Here is a 17,579-nt window from a genome sequence, read left to right on the forward strand (position 1 = left end):
CAGGAGCAGATCTCAGGATTTGCCAATTTTTTTAGTTCCATGAATCAATTTCTTGTTTTCTTGCATTACAGGTTCCACATAATTTATCTCCAGTTCATTGAATAACAGTAAGATACTGCCATCTTATTGTGCCGACAGAATCACAAAGCATCCAAACTTGTGCTCTGTCTTCCAAGGAAAATCATCAGATGTTCTAAGAAAGGATGCTGATTAATGCCAAAGGACCTAAAGGTAGTGTATGCATCTCAAAAAGCTCCACTTTGGGACAGGTAGAATCAGTGAAGGTACCTAGAATGACTACTGATGTATTTTTACAGAAATTCAAATATAGATTAAAAACTGATCGAGTTAATCACTTAATCTTCTTCTAAGAGTTCCTTTATATCTTAAAGACAAGAAGTTATCAGAAGGGAAAAGTTAAAATATTTGAACTACCCCCAGAATATAATTAAATTCTGACCCCAAAGAATTCCCAGGAAATTCCAAAGCATATCTCAATTCTATATCACACAACCAACTGGCCTAAAACCTACCCAACACTGCATTAATGCAGACAGGCTGAACTCATTAAATAGCAGAAATAAATCAGAGAGGAACCCATGACTCTAGTCACAAAAGTGGAAGCTGATTTATACAAGGTCCTCACTATTAGTAGTACTCAATGTCCTCTAGAGATCCAAATGCAGGATTAAGGAAAAATAAAGTCCACGGGCCAAAAACTTAATGTCCTAAAATGATAGGGGGTGTTCAGGTTTGATCCCAGTCCACAATTTCACTTCACTTTAGCCTTTCATCTAAAATTTCTCATGTCTCAGCAATACACTCCTCCAGGAAGCAAATGCAAAGAGCCCCCACAACCCGGGAAAGCACAAGTGCTGTCATTCTCCATAGTTTGTGTGTTCTGGAGTTGTCAGGTGGGGGTAGAAGAAGCACAAGTAGTCAATTCCTGGTCTATTAGCCCTGCCTTTTAGCAGGAGTCAGTGCATCGGTAAATAACACCCTACTTTCCCCTAGTTCCTCCCAGGCTCAGAAGGATCTAGCACTGGGGCTGTGGGAAGAGTGACAGCAGTGGGGAGATAAGTTGTGAGATGTCATGAGATGAGGAGGAAGTAACCCAGAGAGGAGGTGGCATGGTACAGGTTTGGGCATATAGGTGCACAATGCAGTCTCTGACTTTAAAAAATCAACCTGTTTTTAATGATATCCTGGGAAATTTTGGTATTCTTTCCTCAGACCACAACTAAATACCTAGCAATTCAAGATGTGATGAAAAACTGGGCACAAAGTAACAGAAAAAACAGAAAACAATATGTCTTTGCATACAAACGTCTGTGACATGCTGACTGGGAAAAGCAGATATCTAAACCATATATATTCTTTTTTATATTTTTAAAAATTACATTTTAACAGAGACATACCTACTTTCATACACCCAGGATAGGCACTGAGGATTCCATAAGAAGAGTCAACAAACCTCCTACCATAGTACCCTCTAAGTGGGTAGATATATATGGATTACCAAACAGTTTCTGCTATAAACACCTTAATGTTGCTCAGAAAACAGCACTTTTATAACTGGAGAAGTAAACAAAAACATAGACTGAAAGACAACATGCAAGAATAAGACTGAGAGCAGCTGGCTGCAAAGACAACTTTTATAGTAACAACCATGCTCCAATGGGGAAGAGGTAGGCCATCAGGACCAAACCCGCACTTGATGGTCCAGAAGTGGCTAATTTAAATCACTGTCATTTTTATTGCTTATGAATGCTAGCTTATGATCCTATAAAACTCAAATCTTTTTTTGTGATTATTATCCCCAAATTCTTTTCTAAAACTATACTATTCATGCACTTGCAAATTTCTAATTTCTCTGAATTGTCAGGAGAATCTAAATTCTAGCTTTATTTCCCAGATACCTTTAGCATCACTCAGAAACTAAGTATGCTTTATATCAGCCATCAAAATGACTGAGGAAAAGGTAGACACTGTAGGCTCTAATCCTGATTTCTACATAAAGTCCAACTGGTTCACTCATTCTGTTACCAATTATCCATGGCTATTTTCATAGTTCAACAGCAAAGTCCAAAATATTTACCATCTGGCCCTCTACAGAAAGTCTGCCAACTCCTGGCCTATGTCAGAATCCAAGGTTTTACTCAACCAAAGATAAAGTGTGTAGTGTGTCTTCACGTGCTAGATAAGTGGGTACACTGCTGCTGCTTTTAAGAGTGTTTAAGAGTTTTTATTTAAAGAGTTAAATATCTGAAAAGGCAAATCTATAAAGATAGAAAGTAGACTAACAGATGTCCAGAGCTGGGGACAGAAACAGGAATTAACTGTTAATGAGTATGAGAGATCTTACTAGGTGACAACAATGTTCTAAAACTCATTTATGGTGTTGGTTTCACAACTTAGTAAACTTACTAAAAACCACTAAATTATACATTTAAAATGGCTCCATTTGCTATGAAAATTATACATCAATAAACTTTAAAAATTGGAAAAAAATTAACAATCTGTATAATTGTGCTTTTGTCATGTAAGACCTAAAGCTTAGGGCACAATTTGCAATAAATCGCTAAAAAATCATCTCAAACATTTGTCCAAAACTTTAACCTCTGATAGGCAATAACTCATTTGTAGCTAGAGGGACAAGAATCACCAACAGGTACACCTGGGCTATAAACTATGAAAGCAGGATGGGGTTGACACGGTGTCCTGCCTACCCGCCCACGTCTTGAGTGCCACCATGAGACCCCAAGTTCTCTATTCCCAGTACTTCAAGGCTACAAAATACACATTCTGGGCCTAGTTTAACCGAATAATGCTTTTCTCCTTAGTAATTACATAGGTATTGAAAGTCACATGAGGACATAGCCATTTACTTTTTTTGAGTTAAGAATACTGTGACGATCTTTTTTTAAAATAAGAGCTCCTATACCCTCACAACCGAAAAAGGCCTTGTTTCCACCTGGTCTTCTTTTCTATACAATCAATCACACATTCTCACACGGGAAGACAAACATATCTTAAAAGCACATTCTAAATATTCTCTATTATGTTAGCAGTTAAAAATATTCCATTGCAATCAAATTTTCTCTTAGTTTGCTGACTGACATAAATGTTTCAATCCAGAAAATAAGATAATTATCATTCAAGGTAAATATTCCACTTTTGTATCAAACAACTTCCAACTTAAGACTGAAGCAGGACCCTCAGAGCACCTACTTTCCTATCAACATTTCCTCAACACTCTAAAAGGAATTTATAGCTAAGTTAAAGTACTAATTAGCACAACCAATTAGTAAAAGTTCTCTCCCTTTACAGAAAAACACTATTACAAGCCAAAATGCCTTTCCTATGAATAGTAACTGTCTACTACTAAGATATCACCTAGGCCAAAGTGTTACTAACCAGCTTACTAACATGAGTACTACATATTTCAAAAAGTATGGGTAACAGAAAGGAGGCAAAAGAGATATTATTTAAACAAAAGCACAAAGTGTCCTTTCACAAACAAGAACATAAATGGGAAAACATAAAACAGCCCAAAGTAGTGAGAAGATACAAACTCAGCACTATATGTGCTGGAGATACACAGACTTGTGCCTGTCCATATGGTATTTACCTGTCAAAGGGGGAAGGGGGCGCGGCTGTAGTAGGAGTACAGAACATGCAACTGAACACAGCACAGCTGAGTGACCAAAAGTGGGACTCTGGAGCCAGCCTGCCCAGGGTCCAATGCCAGAGTTGCCACTCCTCACCTATGTGACCTAAGTACATGGCCCAGCCTCTCTGTGCCTCAACTTACTCACCTCTACAATACGAATAATAGTACATATGCCTCAGGGTACTAAAATTAAGCAAAAATCTTGTAAAGCACACAGAATAGCACCTGGCAAATAGTACATGTTTTATGATGTATAGTCTTTGTAGTCTTCAATAATGACTATAAATGAGATACTTAACTCATAAGGGGAAGGTACTTCATGAAGGGCCTGGAGGCAGACCACCACAGCAGATGTGAAAGACTCTGCTATGATCATAAGAGATGTGAAGGGCTGCTCTCAGTCACTGAAAATGGAAACCTCTGCCTAGGGATCAGAAATCATGACTTCTGCAGGTCTGCCTGCCAACAGATAAGGAAAGGAACAGATAAAAAGAATGGCTGTGAGGTCAACATTAAGTCCAGCATCAAGCCCCCAATCTATAGGGTAAGAACCTTGACTTACAGGTGCAACTGCTGTGGAAGAAGAGTTTGGTGATTCCTCAAAAAGTTAACTATAGAGCTGTCCTATGATCCAGCAATCCTACTCTTAAGTATATACTCAAAAGGTGTTCAAACAAAACCTTGTACACACATACACATAGCAGGCACTATTCACAACAGCCAAAAAGTGGAAGCAGCCCACATGTCCATCACAGATGAATGGATAAACAAAATGTGTTATAGTCATACAACAGAATATTTTTCAAACATAAAAAGGAATGAAGTTCTAATACTGCTATAACATAGATGAGCCCTAGAAACATCCTGCTAAATTAAAGAAGCCAGATGCAAAAAAAAAAAAAAAAATCTTAAATGAAATGTTCAGAATAGGCAAATCCACAGAGAACCAAAGTAGATTCGTGGTTGTTGAGGAACTCTGGGGGAGAGAGAAGAGCAGAGCACAAGGGGTGCCTGTTTAATGGATACGGAGTTTCCTTTTGTGGTAATAAATATGTTCTGGAAATAGACAGTGGTAATGGTTACACAACACTGTGAATGTTCTAGAAAGGCCAAAGAACTGTACACTTTAAAATGGTAAACTTTTTATGTGAATTTTACCTCAATTAAAAAAAATTGGAGGGTGGCTCCATAGTGTAGTGGTTAGCACATCTGCTTTACACGCAGAAGGTCTTGGGTTCATGCCCCAGGTGGAGCCATGGACCATACCCAGGATGCGCCAAGTCCCCTGGGTGCACCAGGCTCCAGGTGCACATTCAAGTGTGTGAGAGGAGACGTCGAGTCTTCAGAGATCCTGTTCTTAAAGGGAAACAGCAACATCCATAGGTCAGGGGTGAGAGAGGGGTGGGGGGGGGGGGGAATTCAAGAGGGAAAAATAAAATTCTGCCGTGGGAATGATGTAATAAGACTCAAGAGTGTGATTCCATTTATATGAAATTCTAAAAGAGGCAAAACTACTCTACGACAAAAAGTAAATCGGTGGTTGCTTGGGGTGGGGCTGGGAGTCAAATGTTTAAAGGGAACTTTTTAGAGTGATGAAAATATTCTATATCAAACTTCACTACTGGTTATATGCGATAATAAAACTGTCAAAATTCATCTAACTATAGATTTTAGAATGGATACTTTTGTTATCTAAAGTATACCTATATAAATGTCACTGAAATAATCACAGGTGTATATTATTAATTATAAGAAACACAAAAACATTGAGCTGGAAGGACCATGAGAAATGATACACAACAGTTAAAATCAGATCAAGTTAAAGGCTGGACGCTCAGCCTAACAATGAATTACTCCCAAAGAAAGACACCCTCTAGCCTCATGCCCACCAGAGCCTTAGAGACCCTCCCTCCTTGGAACAAAAGCCCATTAGCACAGTCACCTTCTGTTCTCAGAGTGACACCACTGCTGAGGGGTGGTCAAGGGAAGACAGCGATGCTAAAGAAAGTTTTCTGAAATGACTTAATTTTAAAGTTTAATCAAAATAAAATTCTATAAATTTTTTTCTTCAAAAAAATATACATTCCTGTTCTTTATTACTTTAGCACACATTTTTTATATAGTTTAGATATGTGAGTATCATTTTTTTAGGAAGCACACATTGTACATTAACAAAATTTTTTGCAGTGCTTTTATTTTACAGTTCTACTGGAAGGCTAACGTTACACTGGCACGTTCAGACATCTTCCATTAATCATCTCCAAAGCTGCTGGCTACAAAGAAGCTGCTTCATTCAACAGCATTTCTTTAAACAAAATCCAAATTTGTCGTACCTGAGGTAGCAAAACTTGGTTTAAATACCCAAAAAGGGAAATAAGTCTACAATGTATATTCCATATCCTAAAAATTCCTCAAATCCATCCAATACCATGGTTGCCACACCAGCCCTTACTCATTTTCATCAATTACTGCCTCTAGACGTTCTCTAATCCATCGGTGCACTAAGAAGGATCTGTGATATCAAAACCATTGTCACAATATACTAAGAAATTATTTGTCCTTTTCAGTCTACATTTGCAAGGAGAGTAAAAGTGCTGGCATCTCAGCACTTCTTAACACTAAGTACCATATTCTTCATTGCCACGCAATCGCAATTTTAAAATGCCCAAGTCACTTAAGACTGCTCTGGATCAATCAGTAAACATGTTATTAAATTTTGACTCTGGAATACATATTGTCTTTATACTCTGTGAAGGAACCAAAGAGAGCATATAAAGCACACAGCTGTTGAAGACCAACGTACAACGGTTCTCAGAACAAAAAGCACTTGTTCAACTGCAATTTTATTAAAAACTCAATATTATTTAAACAAATGACTGGCAATATTATTTAAACAAATGACTGGCAATATTATTTAAACAAATGACTGGCAACCAAATGACTGGTAAACAACTATCCATATTTGTTGTCAATTATAAAATTTGAAATTTCAAGCAAAAAATAAAAAATTTTGTAAAATTTCTATCCCAGCTTCCACTTTAACCAAGATAGAGTAAAAAGGAATAATGGATTCATTATCCCTCTTAAACCTGGACATAAAGTAGGAAACAATGGTTTACAAGACACAAGACATAAAGCAATGAGGAAAATGATCCCTGAGAGTTGAAAACTAGATGAAGTAAAGCTCTACAAATGTTACAATTTACTGACTAGAGAAACTTTCCAGGCTGCAGCGTGGGTAGGGGAAACCCAGGAGTGGCTACAGATTTGAGAGGATCAAGCAGGCTAAAGTAACTAGTTTGCAGGGCGAGCACAAAAAGAGCACTGCACAAGGAGAGAACTCCAAAGATCTGTCAAATTTGCCCTGGACTAAATGCTGCTCTGGTGCCATTTAACAAAACTTGAAATAAAGAGCTGAAAGACTCAAAGTAAAGTGTTTTAAAGTAGCTTAACTGCATCTAAGAACAAAGCCTAAGGATATTTATAGTAATACAAAAATATCCAGCAACAAACAAGGTGAAATTAACAATGTCTGGCATGCAATCAAAAATAATTTGACATACAAAGCAGCAGGAAAATGTGAGCAACAATGAAAAAAGTCAATCAACCAACCAGAAATGACACAGATGAAACAATTAATAGATAAGGACATTAAAGCATTCTATTTATTCAAACTAGACACATGGAAGATGTGAAAAAGAACACCCCTATTCTTGAAATTAAAACTATAATGAGGTAAAAATTTTGAGACAAAATGTCTAACATATTAGACATTATAGAAGAAAGGGGTAGTGAGCTTGATGACAGAGAAATAGAAATTATCCAAAATAAGACACAAGAGAAAAAAAGACAAAAAAAAAAAAAAAATGTCAAAATGTCCTGCATATGTCTGGGGAAAGGTGACAAAAAAAAAAATTAACCAAAAAAAAAAACAAAAGAAAAAAAAAAAAAAAAAAAAAAAAAAAAAAAGAACAGAGCATCATTGTGCTGTGTGACAATTTTAAGCAACCTCATAAATGTAAGTGGTGTCTACAAAAGAGAAATGGAAGGCCCAGAAAAATTATTTGAAAAAATACTGGCCAAAACTTTTCAAATATAATAAAAACTACAAACCCAGAGATCAACAAAGCTCAACAAACCCCAAGCACAAGAAACATCACTAAAACTATACTAAGCTACATCACAAATCAAATGGCTTGAACATCTTTTAAAAGGACACGTTACTTACAGAGGTATAAGGACAAGGGTGACAGTAGATCTCTGGTTGGAAACAATTCAAGTCAGAACCCAGTAGAGCAACAAGACTAAAGAAAAAATGGTTAGCCTGGAATTCTTTACCCAGCAGAAATACTTTTCAAAAACAAAGGCAAAACAGACACACTTTGAGACAGATAAAAGCTGAAAGAATCCATCACCAGCAGTCCACTATAAGAAATACTAAAGTAAGTCCATCAGAAAGGAAACAGGTTGAAATCTAGATCTACACAAAGGAATAAAGAACACTAAAAATAAAACAATGCATTATTGATGTTTTATCCCTAAAATTTATAAAACTACTAATACCATAATTTAGGTTACCTAAATTCTTCAAGTCTAAATAAAAAACAATAGCTTATTATTTAAACCTATTTGGAAAAAAAATTGACCACTTAAAAAATGATAATGTATTATGCATTTCATAACATGTAAAAGATGTTTCAAAATAATAATACAAAACCCTGGAGGGGAGAAATGGAAGTATACTACTGTAAGGTTCTTAAACTATATGGGACAAGATACAATATCATTTGAAGAAGGCTAAGATAAATTAAAGCTATAACCGTATACCCTAAAGCAATCACTACAGGGAGTAAAAAGGTGGCACACAACGCAGCAGATGCTCACCCTATTTATCTTTTCAGAAGAAAAGACATTTCCTACAGACACACTGCTATAAATACTGTTTATATTTTATACCACTAAGTCTTCCTTCTGTGACCTCACCAGAAAAATCTTTATAGCAGCTTAGCTCGTGAAAAATGTACTCCAAATTCTGAAGTCAATTAATTTTCAGAAGAAAGGCTGTTTAAAATTTGGGAGCTCTGTAGTAACTATATTACTACAAATTCAAGAGGCATAAAAGCCACATTTTGAGAAAACTTTTAAATCATGAAATGATACTTAGATTTCATAGGCTGGGCACTAAATCATATTAGGAAACAAGGTTCATAGAAGCACCATGGTACATTATTCCCCAAACACTAACAATGAGACTCTTTTTAAGAGATTATATATGAATCTTCATCAAATACTTCAATTTGCAATTTTCATTTAATTACCTTGAAATCTTTTTTTTTTTAATTACAAAAATAGAACCTTACAAGAAACTTATCATATTTACAATATTACCAATTCAAAAGCTCTTTAATTTTTGGCATAGTCTCTTTAACCAAAAAACTTTTTAATTAAAATGTTTTTAATGCAATTAAGAGTCTAACATTTATCCACCCAGATGGTATTAATCTTCTTGTGATTACACCTTCACAACCAAGTAGACCTCCTGTCATGGGATACTTATAGCCAATTTAAAAGTCAAGTCAGTCATAAATACATACAGACCAATGGTATAGCATAGAAAGCCCAGAAATACTTTTGCATACATGATCAAATGAATTTTGACAAGAATGACAAGACTATTCAATGGGGAAAGGATACTCTTCAACAAATGGTGATAGGAAAACTGGGTATACACATGTAAAGCAATGAAGTTGGACCCTTACCTAACACTATATAAAATATTAATTTGTCTATGGCCATGACACCCTGAACGTCCCCGATCTCATCTGATCTCAGAAGCTAAGTAGGCCTGGTTAGTACTTGGATGGGAGACCGCCTAGTAATACCAGGTGCTGTAGGTGTTAAAAAAATTTTTTTAACTTAAAATTGTTCAAAGACCTAAATATAAAAGCTAAAGCTACAAAACTCTTAGAAGAAAACATAGAAGAAAAGCTTTATGACACTGTATTTCGCAATGCTTTCTTGAATTAAGACATCAAAAGCACAGGCAACAAAAGAACTAATTAATAGCTAAGGTGGGCTTCATCAAAAGTCATAACTTTTATACATCAAGGGACATTATCAACAGAATGAAAAGTTAACCCACAGAATGGGAGAAAATCATTTATCTGATAGAGAACTGATATCCGGAATATATAAAGAATTATATCTGAACAAAAAAAAAATCCAAACGACCTGATTTTAAAATGGACCAAGGACTTGAACAGGTATTTCTCCAAAGAAGATAAACAAGTGGCCAATAAACACATGCTCAACATCAGTAATCATTAGGAAAATGCAAATTGAAACAAGATACCATTTCACACTCATTAGGCTGGCTATTATCAATCAATCAATAACAAGTGTTGGCAAGGATGTGGAGAAATTGGATCCTTATGCTTTGCTGGTAGGAATGTAAAACAGTACAGTTGCTGTTACGATCAGTATAGCAGTTCCTCAAAAAATTAAAGAGAATTTTACCATTTGATCCAGCAATTCTATTTCTTTATATATAAACAATAGTAAAAGGAGGGACTCAAACATGTATTTGTACACTCATGTTCATAGCAGCATTATTCACAATACCCAAAAGGTAGAAACAACCTAAGTTCCATTAATATAGATGAATGGATAACGTGTGGTGTATATATATACACAGTGGAATAGTCAGCCTTAAAGCACATGCTTCAACGTAAATGAACCTTAAAGAAATTATGCTAAGTAATATAAGCCAGACAGAAAAGGACAACTACTATATGATTCCACTTATATGAGTTACTAGAACAGTCAAATTCATAGAAACAGAAAATAGTGGCTGCCAGGGGCTAAGGAGGGCAACAGGAGAATGTAGAGTTAGGAAGTAAAAGTGGAGTTAGAATTTAATGAGACAGTTTCAGTCGGAGAAGATGAAAAAGTTCTGGAGACTTACGGTAGTGATAGTAGCATAATAATATAACTAAAATGCCATAGAACTGTACACTTAAAAGATGGCTAAAGTGGTATATTTTGTTATGTATATTTTACTACAATGAAAAGAAAGCTTGAGTAGGTGATAATCCAGTTTTAATATAGTTTTACTAAATAGGGAAAAATTCATAGAACCATTAACTAAACTGTACCATCCTATTTTGATTGCCTCAATTCTCCGAATCTTTTCACCTAATCTAGGAAAATATGGATAAATGCTTCCTCAAACACTAATTATTATGGTCTTTTCCAATAAAATGGTTTAAAAACTAAGGTTCTTCTAAAAACTAGTAGTTTTACTAACTAGTAACTCAGTTAGTAAATCATCATCTTCTCCCTCCTCTTCCACACATTTGGGAAGTACTGCATAGTATAAACTGCAAAACCTCCATCTCAGCATCTTTTTAATAAATGATATACTTCCATTTGTCAAAAGCTTCATTTTACAAGCAGCCTAATTAGCACTAGGCTCACTCATCATAAATACTTCATTTCTGTGTTATTCCACAGCAGTGTTTAGCTCTCATTTAATTCAAAATTAATTCCTTAAGTTAACATACATGCACTTATGACTGTTATTGAGTTTAATACCCCTACAACTTTCTACTTAAGGAAAAAAATCTTTTCTTCTGTATAAGTCAAAACACATATGGGTTAAAGTCCTTCCTGTGCAGAGTACAATTATGTTTACAAAAATGTCATACTATTAGATCGAAGTAGTGGAATCTGTTTAGTCTAAAATTTCTTAAAGTGAAAATGTTTTGGAAAGAATAAATCCATTACAACACTGGAAAACAGAATGATATACTGGAAGCTGACCAGATCAGAAGGACAAATAACTGAAGTCTAAAAAAACCAATCAAACTATATAGAGAAAGGAGCAAAGTCAAGATGGCTGCAGACTTAAAAGAACACTTCAAGACAAAAATCAACTGGGGCCAGAAGGCCAAATCTGGTCTACTGCCATCTTTTATACAGTCTACAATCTAAGAATAGTTTTACATTTTTTCCTAATCAAAAAAGAATATTTTGTAACAAGTAAAAATTACGTGAAATTTAAATTTCGGTGTCAATAAATAAAGTTTTATTGGAACACAGCCACACTCATTTCTTTATGTATGGTCTATGGTTCCCTTTGTGGAACAACAGCAAAGTTAAGTATGTGGAACAGAGAACCTGTGGCCCACAAAGTCTAAAATATTTACTAACTAGCCCCTAACAAACAGCTTTTGAGAGATGAATTTAAAAAGATAAGCCCGTATACTTAAAGAGCTACTAAATACTAAGCTGTATAAAAAAGTCAAACCCAACCCTTAACAATTAGTGGTGAAATTTCAGAATCCCACAGATAGGACAGAAAATCCTACAAGTTTCCATCAAATCCTAAAATCCTAAAAGATCACGAATCAGACTGGCACCAGATTTTTCTCATCTCAAGAAGCCATATGACACAAAAGTCAAACTTAATGTAAAGGACAACAGAGTGTGTCCTCTGCTCAGCCCTACTTCTCACCCACATTCATCAGTGGACAGTTCCCACAGAAAACAGCTGCACCAGCAGGTGGGTGATCCCAGCTCCTCCTCCACTACACCACCAAAGAAAAATCCCTCTGCTGAGTATCCAGCAACAACTATGTGATTCTTGTTTACTCCAAAGACATCGCATCTACAGAAGGAAGACTACTCAACTACACAGTCACCAATCACATTTTCAGAAATGTCAGGATGCTGATGACACAAGAAGAATGAAGTTATCTAGGCATAAACTCAACACCGTGCCTAAAAAAGGTGCTAGCAGAACTCGCTCCACTGGTCATGGAGCAGTTAGGTCACATTAGTATACGAAGAATACATTCATGTTCCTTTCTGTAACCAGCCCAGTTCTGCTGACAGATCATTTCTCTGAAAAAGAAATAATTCCCTCATTTATCTAAAATCTGAAAGCCTTAGTTTCCTTGCTAAACCTCAATATGGTCATTTGTGAAATAGAAATCATACTGCTGGCCACATAAGATCATTAGGGGGATGCAGAGCACTTGGACAGTGCCTGGCACACAAACAATTTAAGTACTTGACAAACATTAGCATTATTGTTGGCTAAAATCTAAATAAATTTTGGGAGAAAAAGCACACTACCTCCTGAACAAGTCCCTCAACTAACATTCTGAAACCAATAAATTCAGCCTCAAAAAGCAGGTATCAGGCCCTTGAGCCCATGAGCCACTCTTCTCTTGCTCAGGCCTGCTTCCACGTCTAGAAGTGTACTGTTGCTTTACTTCCCCTTCTAATAAAGCTATTATTTTCTGCTGTTAAAAAAAAAAAAAAAAGCAGGTACCAGATTAGAGGTAACAGTGCCCACACACGCACAGGGCCACAAATAGTGCTTGCTCCCACTAACCTGTATGTATGCAACCCACCATGCATACATGCATATATGCACACATACATATATATATGCGTACATACATAGATACATCAACAATCAAGGCATTGTAGGATAATACTGTGTTTATAAAAATCAGATATAACAACTGAGCTACTCTCTACCCATGTTCTTTAACAATTTTCAACACTGTAATCAGGAAACTTGACAAGCAAGATTTGCTAATTTAGTGACTGTTAACCTGAAAATGAAAAACAAGGCAGAGAACTAAACATTTGTTAGGATAATTACAGCAAAAATGAGAGGATTTGGGTGTAAGCTATTAAGATGGCCATGCCTGCCCCTCAGTAGACTGTGAGCAAGGCACAAATTCTTGCCCTCCTTTATCCACGCCTGCAATATGGGAGTAAGCCCATCATGAGCCACAGTGGTAGAATCTCACATCCCTTAATTCTGGGCTGGTTTTAAGACTTGCTTTGCTGGGCAGAATGAGGCAGGAGTGAAGCTGAGAGCTCCCAGTCTCTAGACATCATAGGGCTGCTGCTTTTGTTCTTCCACAAACACAGCAGTCAGCCCACCTGCTGGATGATGAGAGACCCACAGCCCAATTACCCCATCAACCAGCCACGAAGACAGCCAAGCAACAAATAGAACCAAGTGGGTTTTAACTTCAGAATACAAAATTTGTTTAACATTCAAAAAACAATCAATGTAATTCACAGTATTTACAAACTTAAAAAGCAGTATAATTAACTCAATAGATGCAAAGTTTTTGATAAAATCCAAGGTCTAGACCTGATAAAAACTCAGCAACCTGGAATCTAAGGGAACTTCCTCAACCCATGTATCTATGAAAGTGCATCTGTGAAAACCCTACAGCTAAAATCATAGTTAATGGTGAAAAAGTGAATGCTTCCCCCTATGGTCAGAAATAGGCCTCAGACGAACTTCTACTCTCACCACTTCTTGTCGACATTGAAGGTTTTTAGTCAGGGAAATCAGATCAAAAGAAAAGAAATAAAAGTTACCCAGGTTAGAAAGAAAAAAGTAAAACTGACTTCATTTGTGGATAATATCATCTACATAAAAAATCCAATGGAATCTATGAAAAAGTAACCAGAATAAATGAGTTTAGTATGACTGTAAGATGCAAGATCAATTTTTTTAAATTGACATCTATACTAGTACAAAAATAGTCAATTTTTTTAAATACCATTTACGACAGCATTAAAAATGAAATATTTTAGGGATAAAGGCAACAAAAGATATGCAAGATTCCTACACTGAAACCTGAAGCACTGCTGGAGACTGCAGTACACAGAAAGTCAACAGAAAAGTATACCATGTTCATGGGCCAGAGGACTCAACATTACAATGTCAATTCTCTCCAATTCAATCACTCAGCCAACACAATCCAAATCAAAATCCCAGCAGATTTTTTCGTACAATTTGACCTACTGACCCTAAAATTCATATGCAAATGAGAAAGATTTAAAATAACCAAAACAACTTTGAAAAACAAAAAACAAGTTTTAAGGACTAACACCACCAGACGTCAAGACTTACAAAGCTACAGTGAGTAATCACGGGTGTGCTATGACCTAAGGACAGATAAAGGGATCAATGAGACAGAAGTGTGTCCAGAAACAGACCTACCAGACGACTGATTTTTGACAAAGATATAAAAACAATGAGAAAGGATTCCATTTATATAAAATTCTAGAATATGCAAGGTACTCTTACAGTAAAAGAAAGTATACCGGGGCAAGGGAGGGCAGGGTGGAAAGGAAGGATTCTGAAGGGGTCCTAAGTCACTTTGAGGGGTGATAGATATATTCATTATCTTAACTGAGGTATATACATATAATAAAATTTATCAAATTGTAACACTTTAACAAGTCCAGTTTATTGTATGCTAATAATACCTGAATAAAGGTAGTTTAAAAAAAAAAAAAAGTTACCAGGCATCAAGTATCAGTGTTGGCTAAGCAAAACAGGAGGGAAAAATAAATTATTGTTTAGAAATTATGTGCTAGTCACTGTGCTAGTTGCTTTAATAGTCATTAGCTCATTTCTTTGGGGCGGGGGGGGAAGACCTGAGAGGCTGATATAATTCTAATGAGAAAAACAAAAAAGAGAAATTAATTTTACCCATGGTCATGGTTCAAAACCTTGCCTACAATCCCTGGCCTACATAAAAAGGTCTGAGGTGGGATATGCCGCATGGCACGCACGAAGCAAAGTAAAAACGTGCACGTCAATTGAAGTGAAGGTCGGTACAAATGAGTCTGAAGAGAGGATGTATAAGTGCCCAAGTTGAGGACGGGAAGCCATGGACATCATGTGTCCAGACTAAACTTGGGCAGGAAAATTGGTTAATCTGATAGATTTAGGAGAAGAAAATATCAGCCCCCAAAGACACCTCAGGAAAGCAATCCCTTCCCTTCTATATCCTAAAGTTAAAAGCACTATTGAACCCCAAACTACATACTATTTGGAAATTCTAACAATATCCATATCATAGCCTTTAAGCAGCTGAACACGAAACTTAAAAGATGGCTAGCATGAATCCCTGCATCATGACCTCAAACCCCACAAAAACATAAATCTCAAACGTGACTAAAGCAAGTTAAGGAAAACGCTGAAATTAGTTTCACAAGACAGCAAGAACTCATCAAGCTGTCCAAAAGGAAGTGATTCTCTATTAAGAGGCTGCTCTGAGCAAAAGCTTCAGGTCAGGAATGAAGCCACCAAGGAGATGTTTGTCCAACTGACTATCCAAATCAGGCCCTCAATTCACATGTAACACCACACAGAAAAGAAGGAAAGAAAAATATTTATTTAGCCATGTATTTTAAGTACTTAACTCTCTAACTATCAGGTCCTGTCAGGCGAATGCAGCCTTGCCATGCTACAATGCTCATTTTACCTTGATTTTTTTAAAAACTATATTCACTCTCTGCCAAGGGTACCTGAGTAGTAAACCTAATATCATTAATACTATTTCCCACCACCAGGTATAAATCATCACTCATACTGACAGACAAATCTCTATAAAACAAGAGGCCAAGTGCCCAGGTAAAGGCCTCCTCCAGTTCTGGCATCCAGGCAACTTCTCATACAGGTACTCCCAGTCGAGCAGGAAAAAGCATTGGGATCCGGGACAGAAACATAACACTCAGGGTTCTAAATCAAAGAGGTTTACCATCCTTTTTCTGAGGCTGAAGCTGCTGTAGATATGGTATTAAAGCTGCTGAGTGAACATTCCCAGGAACAGAAGCAACAGCTAAGAATAAGAAGTGGGCCAGGAGAATAGGAGACAATCAAGGACATGAGCTTGCTTCTCCATGTTCCAAATCCATGCACTCACTACCTATGCTTTTATTTTTGCACAAAAATGGGAAGAGGTTACCAATATCTCTAAGTTAGGTGCAATATTTAGGAGATCTGAACAATAAAAGAAATCATTTCAGATTCACACAATAAATCCAACAATGAAGTAAGCAGACTTACTGACACTCGAAGCAAATGAAAAGCCATGTGGGTCAAGGCAGCCATAGATGATGGACATAATAACTAGAGTGACCAGGAGTCACAAACATGCTGCATCGCTCTCCATTCTATTTTAAAAGTTGATGTGTGGTGACAGTTTTATTAGGTATCGCCATAAGTGTGCCAAGCCCTGTGTTTGGTGCTTGCAGATAAAATGAGTTTCATTTAGTGGGAAGACACCTAAGTAAAGGATGATTATAACACAGAACAATAAATCACTACAAGAGAGGCAAGACAAAAGCTGAGAATCTAGTCAAATGGGGGCAGAAGCCACATGCAACAAAAGAGCTAAGCCATGAGATCAAGAGGACTCATTGGGAAGCTGAGGCCTGAAGGATGAGTAGGCATCACCAGAGGAAAGTGGAGAGCAGGGAATTCCAGGCAGAAAGCATACATACCATATAAGAGCTAGAAGATAGTAATCTCTTCTAAAAAAGGAAATAACAGAATCAAAACTTCATTTTAAAAGATCACTTTGGTATTTGTATGGAAGTGTAAGAGACCAGTTAGGGTGCTGCTGCAGTAATTAAAAGGAAAAGAAAGAGGACCAGCTAGCTATAAGGTAGTGACAATGGGGACAGACATAAGTGGACAAACTAGTAGAAGAAGTTTAAGAGGCAGGATAAACAGTGGTAAATGCTGTCTAAAAGGCTTCAGAGAATGCTCCTCACCAAAAGTCCAAAGCACTCTACACAGCCCAGGCTGGGGGAGCAGAAGGTCTGAGAGGCTACAACAAACTGACAATCCTACACTTTCTCCCAAAAGAACAAATCTGCTGCCTGGAAAATGGAGAAGAAGCAGTTCAGTTCACTTGGCTCAGAGACTAGCACTCCACAAGCCCTGCCTAACTGGCTCATCAACCACACCCACTATCTTATCTATCTTTACCACAAATCTAGGAGGCAGGCAGGATAGCTGAGAACAGGAGGCATGGAGTAAACACCATAAGGTGGCAGGATAAAGGTACTA

This window comes from Pteropus alecto, unplaced genomic scaffold (assembly GCF_000325575.1).
Source record: "Pteropus alecto unplaced genomic scaffold, ASM32557v1 scaffold7, whole genome shotgun sequence".
Lineage (NCBI taxonomy): Eukaryota > Metazoa > Chordata > Mammalia > Chiroptera > Pteropodidae > Pteropus > Pteropus alecto.